We start from the raw sequence: 13,854 nt of genomic DNA, 5'->3' as shown, positions 1-13,854 counted from the left end.
TGGATTTATTTGAGATTGCATGATCCATGCATTCTTGGAGATGTCCATATAAAGCATTTGTGAAGGATTCGGCATTGTGGGATGTGGTATCCACTGGCCCAGTGGGCTTAAAGGATACCATCTCAGTCTTAAGAAGAGTGAAGTCTGCTTTTGAAAAGTTTTTCACTGTGGTCTTTTGTGCTGGGGGTGGTGGTGGGATATGTATATCCATGGTGATTAGTTTGTGGTCAGATCTCACTAGTGAGGGGTATACCTCCGGTGTGGAGCATTTTGTCCCCATGTTTGTGATGATCAGGTCTAGTATATTATCTCCCCTAGTGGGAGAGGTGACTAGTTGTTCCAATGCATTTGAATTTATGAATTCCAGGAACCTTTGGGCTAGGGTGTTAGGGCTAGAATAATGTACCCAATCTATGTTTGGGTAGTAGAAGTCTCCAAGTATGATGGTATTTGGTGATACATTCATATCCTCCAATGTCTTCAGGAAGGCTGAGTGGGGTTCCTGAGATTGGGAGGGTGGTCTGTAACATGCTACCAGTTGTATAGCAGTTTTACCTATGGTTAGTTGCACCTGTATGGTCTCCGATGCTTCATGTGTTGCTACTAACCTGGAGGTGTGGGTGTCATTGATGAATATGGACACTCCCCCTCCCTTTGTGGTTCGGCCCGGGTTTTGGGGCCGAAAAGCATGATACGAGGTATAGCCTGGTAGCACTGGGCTGCTCTCAGGAGCCTTGAACCAGGTTTCAGTTACTGCACAGACATCGATGTTCTCCATACTGAGGAATGCATCGAGAGCCTGCCTCTTGAGATTTAGACTTCTGGCGTTGAGCAGCATTACCCTTAGTTTTTTTCCATTTTTGTTTTCTAAGGAGGTGGGTTTGTCTTTTGAGCCTTGCCTAAAAAAGGCACTATGGGGGTGGCAAGAGCCTTAGCCAATATCCGGTAGCCCAGTGGTGACAGGTGCAAGCCGTCCCTTGCGAAGCAGCGTGGCTTGTCCAACATGTCATCCCAGGCAGACAGACATGGGATCCCCTTAGAATGACACCAGTACTTGAGCCAATTATTAAAGCTGATCATCTTGTCTTTGTATTGTGGCATCATTCTTGGTGAGGGTAAGATGCTGCTCAGGGTCAGGGTCATACCAGCCTTGGCTACATAATCAGAGAGCTCCTCTATGTCTCTTTTCATGTAGTCCAGGGAGGTACGTCTGAGGTCATTCACGCCAGCATGGACAATGATGGAGTCATATTTGTACTTGCTTTGGAGTGACCTGAGTGCGTGTGTTATGTGGCGGATCCTAGCTCCCGATAGGCAGCTCACAGTCACCCTCTTCTTGTTCAGCCTGGTAAGCGGGACATCAGTGTGTCTGACTATAGAGTCACCTATTACTAGTGTATCAGGCATGGTGTTTGGCCTTAAGGGCTGTGATTGATTGACACACTGATTTATTGAAGTATGTGTTGCATGTGTTTTGTTTTGAGGTGGTGGGTTTTTGGATGTCTGCTTTGGGAGCCTCTGTTGTTTTGGTAAGTTTTTTATTAGAGCCTCTGAGTATGTCTTTGTGTTTTTATGTGTTTGGTTTGCAGTTGTGGTAGATCTATGTGGGACTGGGTTTGTTGTGTGTGTGGTTACCATCTCCTCTTGTCTGGTCATGCCAGCCCTGAGTTGAGAGAGTTCAGCCTCCAGTTTGGCTATATAGTTGCATCTCTTACATGTATTTGTGTTTGTTGGGAGGAGGAGAGGGTTGTCTGTGTACATGAGACAATTGTAGCATTGTCTCAAGATACCCAGATTTACCAGCTGAACTGGAGTGGACACCAGAAATCTACCACTCGACATGCTAGAACAGTATAAGGGAGTGCTGTGCCTTTAAGGGAAGTGGATATTCACAGAGGTGGTAGGTGGCTGTAGTGCTTACTTAGTACGAGAGTGCTTACTTAGTAGAGAAGTTTTGAGAACAAGTGCTAGGCTTATAATATAGCGAGTAGTCTGATTATACTAAGAGTAGAGCTTCCTTAAGGGAAAATTTGAAGAGCAGACTTGGCGGAGCCAGAAGAAGTTTAACCTATGCGCACAAACGCGCAAAGCCATGCAAACGCGGATTTTAAACAGGGAACTTCAAAAGAGCTAGAAATGGTCCAAAACAACCAATTACTACAGCTCTTGTGCTGAGTTCACTTCCTACAGGGACAGGTAGGCTGCTCAAGGCTCCCCACTCCCACTGGTGAGCAAAGAAACTTCCTTCTATCCAAGTAAGGTAATGGACAACACAGGAACTACACCACAGCCCAGAATACAGCAATGCCTGTAAACTGGTCTAAACTAGTCGAGGAGAGGCGGGAAAACAAGGATTATTTTTTTTTGTTTGTTTTGTTTTTAGATAGAAACACACAGAAAATGCAGAGACAGTAATAAATCAGTTACACATGCTAGCACACTTTAGTGTGCAGCCTCAACAGTTAATTTAAACAAACAAACTTTCGATCAAATTCGACTAAAATGTAACTTTAAGTGCAGATATTAAAATAATGCAGCAAACAGCTAAAAAAACAGTTTAAGCTTGTTTAGGGTAAGCTAGAGAAGCTATTCCAAGTAAAAAATCAGCAAAGATACTTAAATCCAGAAAGTAGTCGCTTTTCTGAGTTCTCTGTAGCTAGGACCACTCTGCAGGACCACGAGGAGCTTGTCTGAGTAGATTATTATTGGTCAAGTTGTGGTACTTGGTTATTTGCAGATAACCATGTTGTTTTTCAAGTATTATTGATAACTTTTCTGACGTTTGTGAACTACCATTCATTTAGTAACATTACGATTAAACCTTGACTTTTTCTGATGAAGACAATGAGGGAAAAATAGTCAATGAATGAAATCATTTCTACAAGTACAATAAGTAAATCCATGGAAACCAAATAGGTTGGAATGTCGTTTATAACTAAACATTACATTTGTTCAGTACAGCAATGTTTTTGTCTTTTGGGATAGGTGAACAGCCTGTTTGTCTGAATCATTTGAGTACATCCTGCATTTGAGTCAACAAATTCCAAATGGACAAATATTTGATGACAGAATAAAACTCTTACTTTAGGGAGAAAAACATAAATTGTTAGAATTTACATATAGAGTCATGAAAACCAAGCTTATACTTTCTTATAATTCCACCCACTCAGAACAACAGCATGGCTGTTCGAAAGAGATCATCATAGACTCAGCAAATGATATGTCCATGTATACATGGCCTCTAGCCATTTAGCACTGATTGAGAAAACAAATATTCTGATTACTGAGGATATGGTAGTGAATCAATATTTTGCACCTTAGGTGACTGGACATATTCAGAAGAGATAATGAGACCCCTGTTTATAAACTTCAAGTCCAATGAGGCCCAGTATGTCAGTAGCTTCTCCCACTATTATCAGCCCCTACACACACACACACACACACACACACACACACACACACACACACACACACACACACACACACACACACACACACACACACAAACTTTGACCTCTATGATCAAGTCTAGGCTCACAGAATGCTGAGAAATGTGACAGGAGTATTGCTTTTAAGGCGGCTGTTATTGTTATTAATGAGTATGATACATCACAGCATAGCTTTGACTGCTTCAATGGTTGTGTGTGTTGTCACATTTGAAATTAGCAAGCCTAATCTACGTTGAGAGATCCAGGAAAGAAGCATTCTTCTTTCTGTCAGAATCCCTATCTGGTTGATTGCTGCCAATCAAGATACATCAGCCCTTATGCCTGCAGTATTATGCCATGAAAATCTATCCTTATTTTTTCATGAATGCTTTGTTTTTTCATTGTTATAATAATGATCATGTCAAATAAGGAGACAGAAAAGTGACACAAAAATTGTCAGCACTGCATTATATTAAAGAAGAGACATCAGTGTCCTGAGAAAAGAATAATAAAGTAATATATCATTACAATATAATTGCAGACTTGACTGGATAATTGCTTAAACTAGTGAGTGATTCATATAAAAGTCCTTAGTCCATAGTTACATAGTTAATGTATTTACATATAAATAAAAGTTAGGGTTGACAAGCACACCCATACAGTTCTGTCCTCAGCCACAAAAGGGATAGTTGAATGCCTCTTCTGATCTGTTCTGCAATTAATTGAATGAGTTTGATAAAATAGGAAAGACGATTATCACGCAGTAATTCTGAAATTCTGAAGGGAGAGGACTTGAAGTATGCAAAGGTTTAGTACAAGTGCTATATAAAATGCATCTGCTGAAAATTGATTAATTAATCTGACACATTATTTTTTCTATGCTGCTAATATTCTATGACTGACATAGTTTCAGCAGAGGTTGCATTACTCAATAACTAAATTGTCTCCGACTTGAAAATTGGAGTTAGTATCAATGTGTCAGACCGAGTTGTCTTGTTGGGAATCGGTTATAGAGAATGTGATGGACTGAAGAACCTAGTGAACTGTTCTAGCAGCCTCTAGGATGAAACAGTTTCTAACAGACCTGTTGATACATGGCATGATGTTGTAAAAGGTTTTACAGGATAAGGACTTAATATAGCTCCAGAATTATTTAGTACTGTGAAGTAAAAGCAAATTATAGTTGTTGTTGTTTGTCTTTCGGCTTTTTCCCGGTAAGGGGGTCGCCACAGCGGAACTCCGGTCCACTAATGATTGGCAGTAGATTTTTACGAAACGCCGAGGTGCCAGCTCTACACCCAACCTTCAATGAAGGCACGCCCATTTACGCACGCATGTCTTTCGAATGCTACCCAACCGCGGGGAGGACATGCAGACTCCACACAGAAGGCACTACCAAGCCAAGCCGAGAATCGAACAGGAGAACCTCTTGCTGTGAGGTAACAATGCTACCGCCGTGCCAAAAGCAAATTATAGTAATGGGCAAAATTTTTTCCAAGCTCTGTGGCAATTCTCTTGCATTCTCTTTAAAATATGTTAATGCTTCCATATAAGGTAAGATGAGAAAAGCTTTGAACTCTATAGACATCTGCTGTATCTTCTTCATGAAAGAGTTTTAGCTGTGTGATTTTTACAGTCAATGGGGTTCTGCTGGACTCTTGTCTATTCAAGATGGATTGTGGAAGGAGATAAAAAAGCAGATATTTCAACACAAACAGGATGCATACTATGGCTGAAACAAGAATGTAGACGTAGAAAAGATACTGTAAAAGTGAAAGAAATAAAGAAAGCAAAGAAAAAAGTGAGTGGCAGAGAGAAAGAGACAAAGGCAGCATAACTGAGAAAAGAAATTGACTTGTGCTGTGGAGCAAATACGTTTTATTTAATAGAAGAAAATTATTCACTTAATAAGATGTTACTGTTAAGCAATGTTACATATTTTGCACATACTTATGGAATAATTGAATTCTGACTACTTCTCGATGGTATATGATATTATTATTATTTGCAAGTTATGAAGTAATAACTGCTTTAATTTTGTGAAATGAGATAACATAACCAATCTGCAATGATGTACTGCAGCAGTAAATAGTGACAAGTACTGTTTAAGTGCAGGTAATGCTTTCCCTACTAAAGTAGTTATTATATGCCGCAGTTCCTTCCACTTTATTGGTTTAGTATAACACGTTTATATTCATATCCCTGTTTTATGTACTGAATATTAACAGATGATCTGACTATGATAATCTAACAAAACAAAATTTGGCCGTGCATTAATATGGTACTATTTTTCAAAGAGTATATACTCTTATACTACTTATTCCTCAATACGTGCCTGATTTATGAGTGGATTGCACCAGATGGTCCACTCTCCACTTATATTAGTTGTGGTTACATTGGATCTCCAGAGCTGTGCAGATCAGAGACAAAACAGAGAAAGCTGCCTCCTGATACAGTCTGAGTGCACATTATGGCTAAAATCAATTCAGTATTTCTAACTTGTGTTATTTTTAGTAATAAAGCTTATGTAGTGCATTGAGCGTGGTAATTACACTCTGATATCAGAAAAAGACAAAACAGTTAAGAGCTACTATAGCATGAGACCAGATCATTACAACTATTAAGCACTGCCTACTTAACTTGCTAAGGTAGGGTATCATGCAAGCAGTCAAATCTGCCAGTATTGGCCAGCAAAGGCATTAGCAGAATAAAAAACAGATTTGTTTCTGCCTGCTGTCATTACTGGTAATGTGACCCTGCCTGACTTCCTCTCATAAACTTAGAAAGTAGCTAGAATAACAGGTTTTGTTTTCACATGCATTTTCAGAAGGATAGAAGTCAGAAACTCAAATGTACACTATTATTTAATAACTTCAAACCTCAATGATTTCTCTGAAAACAAGATTTTATGAGGAAAAGACCAAAAATATGAGGCAAAAATCAGCACATTCTGTGGAAATCTTGAAATTTGACAGGCATGACTGTGTTTCATAGGTTCATAGGTAGGTACTAGGCTATCGGCCCAAGGGCCTACGTAAATCTAGCCAGCAAGGATCCCTGGCTTACGCCACCCAAGAAAGTTATTTTCCTATACCACTGTCGAGCAGAGACACAGAAGTGATCCCAAGGGTGTATTTCCTATTTCCCATCCACTCATCAATATTTTTCTTGAAGACTGCTAATGAAGAACTTTGCTTGACATGGATGGGTAGCCTGTTCCAGAGTACTGGAAGTCTCTGGGACAGGAATCTATCCCTCCAACATGTCCTGTTTATTGTGGTGATAAGGTTTAGGTCCCAAGACTGTGTAGCTCAGTGGGATTGGGATTTCTTTAGGTGCAGCATATCCAACAGCTCTGGGTTTGACATAGCTTTATATGTTAGGCAGAGATCACCTCGGAATAGGCGATATGCTATGGAGTAAAGCTGAAGTTTTTTGAGGCGGTCAGTGTAGAGCATTTGTTTGAGGCCAGTAATCCTCTTTGTGAGGTACTTCTGTGGCCTTTCCAGCTGCTGCAGATGTCTTGTGAGGTACATTCCAAAAGGGGCGTTGTACTCTATAATGGGTCTAATGAGTGTCAAGTAGAGGGGAACAATGACCTCTTTTTTCCTGGATGAGAACCCTTTTAGGATGAGGTGTGCCATGTAGAAGGACTTCCTGCCTACTGTGGCGATGTGACTATCAAAGGAGAGACTACTGTCCACCTGGGTCCCAATATCTCTTATCACACATTCGGTGTTAAGTACATTGTTGCCTATGTGGTAGTTCATGGGTACAGAGTTTTTACCAAAGGGGATGATACTGCACTTTTTGGCATTGAGCTTGAGGCCATGGCTCTGACACCAGGCATCTGGCTCAGCGAGGCCCTTCTGTAGGATGTCCACATCATTTGGAGACTTGACTATGGCTCCTAGTTTGCAGTCATCTGCAAACTTAATTAGCCAGAGGCCTTCTGTGTTAGTCTGTATTTCAGAGAAGTAGATACCAAACAGGAGAGGTCCCAGGACGGAACCCTGTGGTACTCCACTTGTCACTGCTTTGAGGTCAGATTTGGAGTTTGCAAATTTTACAGTGGGTTCTGTCAGTGAGCCAGTTGGCAACCCATCTTGTGATGTAGGGATTTATACCTAGTTTAGTGAGTTTAGCTATAATTCCAGAATGGGGGATGGTGTTGAAAGCCTTTGCAAGGTCAAGATAGGCTGTGTGAACCACATTACCCTCATCTACGGCTTTGGTGACTGCCTCAAAGCAGTTGTTCAGGTTCAGGAGGCATGATCTGCCTTTCACAAAACTAAACTGGGTGAGATCCAGAGTTTGGAGGTTACCAATGTCTTTGTTTATGAGTTCCATGATGATACGTTCCATGGCCTAGCAGACCAGGCTCGTCAGGCTAATAAGTCGATAGTTCCTGGGATCAGTGGTGGCTCCCTCTTTGTGGAGTGGGATAACTGTTGCTGTGTGCCATTCAGTGGGCACAAAGCCTGATGCAAGGCTATTATTGAACATGGTGCTTAAGTGGGGAGCCAGTTTGTTCTGAATTTAGTATAAAACGCAGCCTGGGATGTTGTCCGGTCCCATGGATGCTGTGTTTTTGGCTTTAGAGAGTGCAGCTTTCACCTGTGTAGTTGTGATTACAAGGACTCTGCATTCTTTCTGTATAGATATGGGCCCTTTAGGGGGTGGGGGGGTAAAGTTACCACTGAACCTATCTGCCAGGATGTTGGCAATATCAGTTGGTTCTGTAATTTTCGTGCCGTTGTGCTGTAACTCAGAGCAGAACTGGGTGTTGCCATCGAGATTCTTGACATAACTATAGAATGCATTGTGGTTGTCCTTAAAATTAGTGGCAATTTTGTTTTCATAGCTAGCTTTGGAGGATCTTATAAGGAATCTCAGCTTCTTAATTAGGCTGACCAGGGAGCTCTTCCACTCATGGGATTTTACGCTCTTTTGCAACAGTTTCTTCCTTCTGTTGTACAGTTTGTTTATGGCAGGGGATCACCATATTGGCTTCCATTTTTTGGAAGATAGCGTCTTGGTTCTGTTTGGGATAGCACGATCCATGCATTCGTGTAAGGGCTTATAGAGTGCATTTGTGTAGGATTCAGCAGTTGTAACTGTATTGTCCATTTGCATGGGTGTCATGAAGTTCACCACTTCTGTCTTAAGAAGCATGAAGTTGGCTTTGGAGAAATTTTTTACCCTGGTTTGGGGGGTGGGGGCGGGATGTGGATATCAAGAGTGATTAGCTTATGGTCGGATTGGACCAACGAGGAGCTGACTTCAGGTGTGGAATACCAGTCACTCATGTTGGTAATGACTAGGTCTAGGATATTGTTGCCCATGGTGGGGGTGTGGATAACTTGATCCAGGACATTGGAGTTTATGAATTCCAGAAACCGTTGAGCTAAGGAGTTGGTACTTGAGTAGTTTTCCCAGTTAATGGTGGGGTAGTTGAAGTCTCCCATTATTAGGGTGTTTGGTTGAACCCTAATATTTTCCAGTACATCAAGAAAAGAGGAGTAGGAATCCTTGGGCATGGTTGGGGATCTGTAGCAAGCTACAATTTAGATTGCAGTTTTGCCCAGAGTTAGTTGCACTTAGATAACCTCGGATGCATTATTTTGAGCAACTAGCCTGGAGGTGTGGATATCCTTAATGAATATGGGCACACCTCTGGCTTTGGTGTTTTGGTCCAGGTAACATGGCCGAAAAGTGTGGTATGAGTTATAGCCTGGTAGTGCAGGGGGCTCTCTGGAGCCTTGAACCAGGTCTCTGTCACTGCACAGATATAGATGTTCCCCATTTTAAGGAGTGCCTCGAGTGAGTGCATTTTGAGATTTAGACTTCTAGCATTGAGTAGCATTACCCTCAGTTTTTGCTTGCCTGTTCCTGTTATGGTGGTGAATTTGTTATTTGAACCTTGCCTAGAAAAGGCACTATAGGGGCAGCAAGAGCCTTAGCCAGTATCCGGAATCCCAGGGGCGACAGGTGCAGGCCATCTGTGGCAAAGCATTGTGGTCTATCGACCATGTCATCCCAAGCAGACAGATACTGGATCCCCTTAGAATGACACCAGAAGCTTAGCCAATTGTTGAAGTCAATCATTTTGTCCTTGTACTGCAGTATCATTCTGGGCTATAGCAGAATGCTACTCAGGGCTAGGGTCATACCTGCCTGGGCTAAAAGATCGGAGAGCTCTTCCATATCTCTTTTCTTGTTGTCTAGGAGGTGCATCTCAGGTCATTCACACCAACATGAACAATGACAGAGTCATATTTGTACTTGTTGTGGAGTGACCTCAGTGCTTGGGTTATGTTTTGGATCCTGGCACCTGACAGGCAGCTGACAGTAACCTTCTCCTTGTTTAGCCTGGTGAGTGGGACATCAGTGTGCCTGACTATAGAGTCACCTATGACTAGTGTGTTGGGTATGTTGTTTTGCCTTATTGGCTGTGGTTGAGTGGCACACTGAGTCTGTAGGCTATGTGTCATTTGGGTTGTGTTGGGGGATGGAGGTTGCTTGTGTTTCTGCTTTGGAGGTCTCTTTTGCATAGACAGATTATTATTGAGAGCCTCCGCAAATGTTTTTGTGTTACTATGTGTGGATTTTGGTGGTGTAGATTTAGTGAGACTATGTGATGAGTGTGGTGTGGTGTAAATGTTTACCTTCTCCTCATGACTGTCAAGTTCAGTCTTGGTTGGAGAGAGCTTTACCTCCAGTTTGGCTAGATAAGTGCATCTCTCACAGATTGTAGTGCAGAGAGAGTTGTCTGTGTACATGAGGCAATTTCTACATTGCCTCATGATGCCCAGATTCATCAGATAGACAGGATAGAACACTGGGAGTTAACCCTTGGACATGCCTGAATAAAAAAAAAGCTTTACAGCTTCAAAGGCCAACAAAGCACTTTGTATTTTTTTCTCTAACTAGTTTCATTGTCTTTCTGACAGTGTTGTTAACTGCTTTACAGCTTCAAAGGCCAACAAAACACTTAACATTTTTTTCTGTAACTAGTAGTACATTGAGCAGATAAAACTTCATGCAGTGCAAAGAATTATAATCAGGTCTCCGATCAAAACCCTTAATTATGTGTCCTCAACATGGGTGTTAACAAATTCACCTCTCGAGCTTTGTTCTAGAGGTGAATTTCTTGGCATCCACATCTTAAACACATAATAAGCTGGTTATGATCGGTGGTCTAAAAAAAACTCCAGCTATACTCTGTGGCATATCGTCTATCAGAGGCAATCTCTGCTTAACATACAAGGCTATGTCAAACCCTGAGCTGTTTGAACATGTTCCACTTAAAGAAATCCCTCAGAGTAACACACTCCAGGGATCTAAACCTTGTCATCACGATGAACAAAACATGCTGGAGGGATAGGTTCCTGACCCAGAGACTTCTCATACTCTGGAATAGACTGCCCATACATGTCAAGTAGAGCGCCTCCTTGGCCCTCTTCAAAAGGAACCTTGATGATTGGATGGGAGATAGGAAATTCACCCTAGGGATCATGTCAGTTGCACTGCTAGACAGGGGTCCAGGGAAGTAAATATTGTGGAAAGAAATATCCAGGGAATTGTTATGGCTAGGCTTGTATAGGCCCTAGGGCCGATAGCCTAGTGCCAACCTATGAAGCTATGAGCCTAATGATAATCCTCTATGACTGATGCCAGCCAGCATGTCCCACCTCTTACATGGTTCATTTTCTGAAGCAGTCTGCTGTCTTTTTTCTGAGGATATGAAGCATGTTACTGATTGAACATGTGACTGGTAGTAAAATATTTCCATGCAACATTATTGCAAAATCAGGAAGGAAAAGCTATTGTGCTGTATGACTCTACTTCTAGAAGGGTATCAAGTTCAAGTTTAATGAAACTGTTACAGCCAGTAATGAGTATTACTAAGCTAATGAATTCAGTGGGTAGGGTGTTGGTAACTAAGCTACGGTCCTGCTTCTGAAAGTACCCAAGCAAAGGATAAAAATTTTACACAGACAAATGATATGCTACCATGGCAGTCTCAGCAGATCATTTTACTGCTGTTTCTACCCTTGCAAACAGTTTCAACCTAACCAGTATAAGGTGCAATGAATTACTCACATTAATGTTTAGATCTGTATATGTGATAATAATTGGCATTCCTTCTAAGTTATAGGGTTATTAGTTTGCATTCCAGTGGACCTTTGAGGAGTCAAGCCCAAATTTCCAGCTGCTCCAAAGCACTATATGGTTAAGTGACTTTCTCATAGTCACACAAAAGGCAAAAATGAGGGAAGATGGAATCATGCTGTGTACCACAGGATGTGCAGCTCATAGCCTTAACCTTCTATGCCAACAGCAGCAATAATATTGTTATTATTGATTATGTATGTTATTCAGTTTGACCTAAAGCTTCAAAGTTTGCATGACTGAAACATGTTCAATATTATGCAATTTCTGCACAGATCTCCTCTCATTAATCTGACTGTGTTGCCTTGGTGTATGCAGTCATTGCTGAAGTGGAAGACAGTTCTGGAAGTCTCCCAAAATATTTCCAATACCACTTTACATGTGTTGACAGTTAATGCTTATGTATTTTAAACTGTAAGTTGAATTTTACCAATAAGTCCTTATTAAACTTGAAGAACCTATCAATGCAGAGCAATTATTACTATCATTACATTGAAGCTATTTACAAAAATGAGCATTTCTTAAGAAAGCACTTCAATTAGGACTCTGAGAGGGCAGCAGTACCACCTTTTTCAGAACAGCCATAAACCACTAGATTTCTATTGCCTTATCTAATGAATTAAAACTGAATTCTGATATAGCAATACACAAGCACACATGCGCATGCGCGCACACACACACACACACACACACACACACACACACACACACACACACACCACACATGCTCGCGCGCACATGCACACACACACACACACACACACACACACACACACACACACACACACATATTATACATAAATACATATATCTACTCAAATTAGTGAAATACTACTTAAGTCGAAAAGCATAATGTCAAATCAAATTGATTGACATTATGCATGTCTACACGCTGCAAAACTTAAAAAAAAAAACAAAGCATAGTTTTTTCTGCCACACTCCCTGCTAATTACATACTTTAACTCCAAGAGAGAGAGAGAAAGAGAGAGAGAGAGAGAGAGAGAGAGAGAGAGAGAGAGAGAGAGAGCAACATTATTACAGTGTAATATTACAGTTGTGTTTTACATGTTTTCAGGGCTGTTCACATATACTGATCTTATTCCCTATAGTACTAACAGGGAGGACACACAGCAATTTCTGTATGACTATCACCGAATGCTTTGTTTCAAACTTGTGTGACTTGATGCATGCTTACTTTGATATGAACTATGCAAGGGATATAAGGGAAGGTGAAGTTACATCATCCTAAGACAGTTTGGTCAGACCTTATACAAAATTGTAAATGTATATATGCCATGCACAAGCATACCTTTCAACCTCTTAGTTCAAGAAATTTGGACAAGGCCTAAATTAATGTATAGACAAAGGCCCAAAAATAGAACAGATTGTAAATGTTGATCTAATAAACTTAGAAAGATGCTAGACTGTGATTCAAATGTGAGTTTTCATGCATTTGTGGATGATATGAAGATTGATACTCAAGTGTATGCCATTATTTACTGATTTAATTTGCCAGGAAATCACAATTTTTTTGATGGACAAACCAAGAATATGGCACAAATATCTAGACATTCTGTAAAAATCTGGACAGCTGAGAGGTATATGCACAAGGTGTAACAAGCTTGTATGTAAATGAGGAGCAAATGGCATTTAAATGTGTATAGGAGCTAAGTGAAGTTTGCCTACAACATGCCAAATGCAGTTACGGCTATAAGAGCTAACACATTTGTGCTATGATACAATGTATAGCACTTATCATGGCTGAGCCTCATTTTCATGAGAACTTCTCAAATCAGCCCCCAGCTTATGCCAGCCCGCTTTAGTCACACCCTTTTTCAGCATCACTGGACTCTGCAGTTCTCTGAAAGTCTATATGCAAGCAGGGACAACAAGAATGTATTAGAAAAAGTGACATTTATTTGTGTTAGCTGTTCAGCACTGGCCTGTATTTACTGGCAAGACAAGATATTTTATAATATGTGCCTAATTTTTCATGACATGCTTGAAAATCCATAAGGTGGAATTTTCAGTGCAGTCTACATGTGCCAAGTGGCTTACTGCTGACAGTGGTCTCTGGCAATGGATAATGATGAGGGCCAGACTACAGGCCACCTTAAGTTCACTAAGAACTGGTATACATGACCTACTATTTAACATACAGAGTAACACACCCTCACAACAAAAACATACAGGTATAGGTATTATTATTGCAGCAGAGCACTACAAAGCACAGAGTGCTGCCACCAAAAAT

The sequence above is a fragment of the Protopterus annectens genome, chromosome 2.part1, assembly GCF_019279795.1.
Source record: "Protopterus annectens isolate FY-2018-M chromosome 2.part1, PAN1.0, whole genome shotgun sequence".
In the NCBI taxonomy this organism is placed as follows: Eukaryota; Metazoa; Chordata; order Ceratodontiformes; family Protopteridae; genus Protopterus; species Protopterus annectens.
This window is presented reverse-complemented; position numbering follows the sequence as displayed.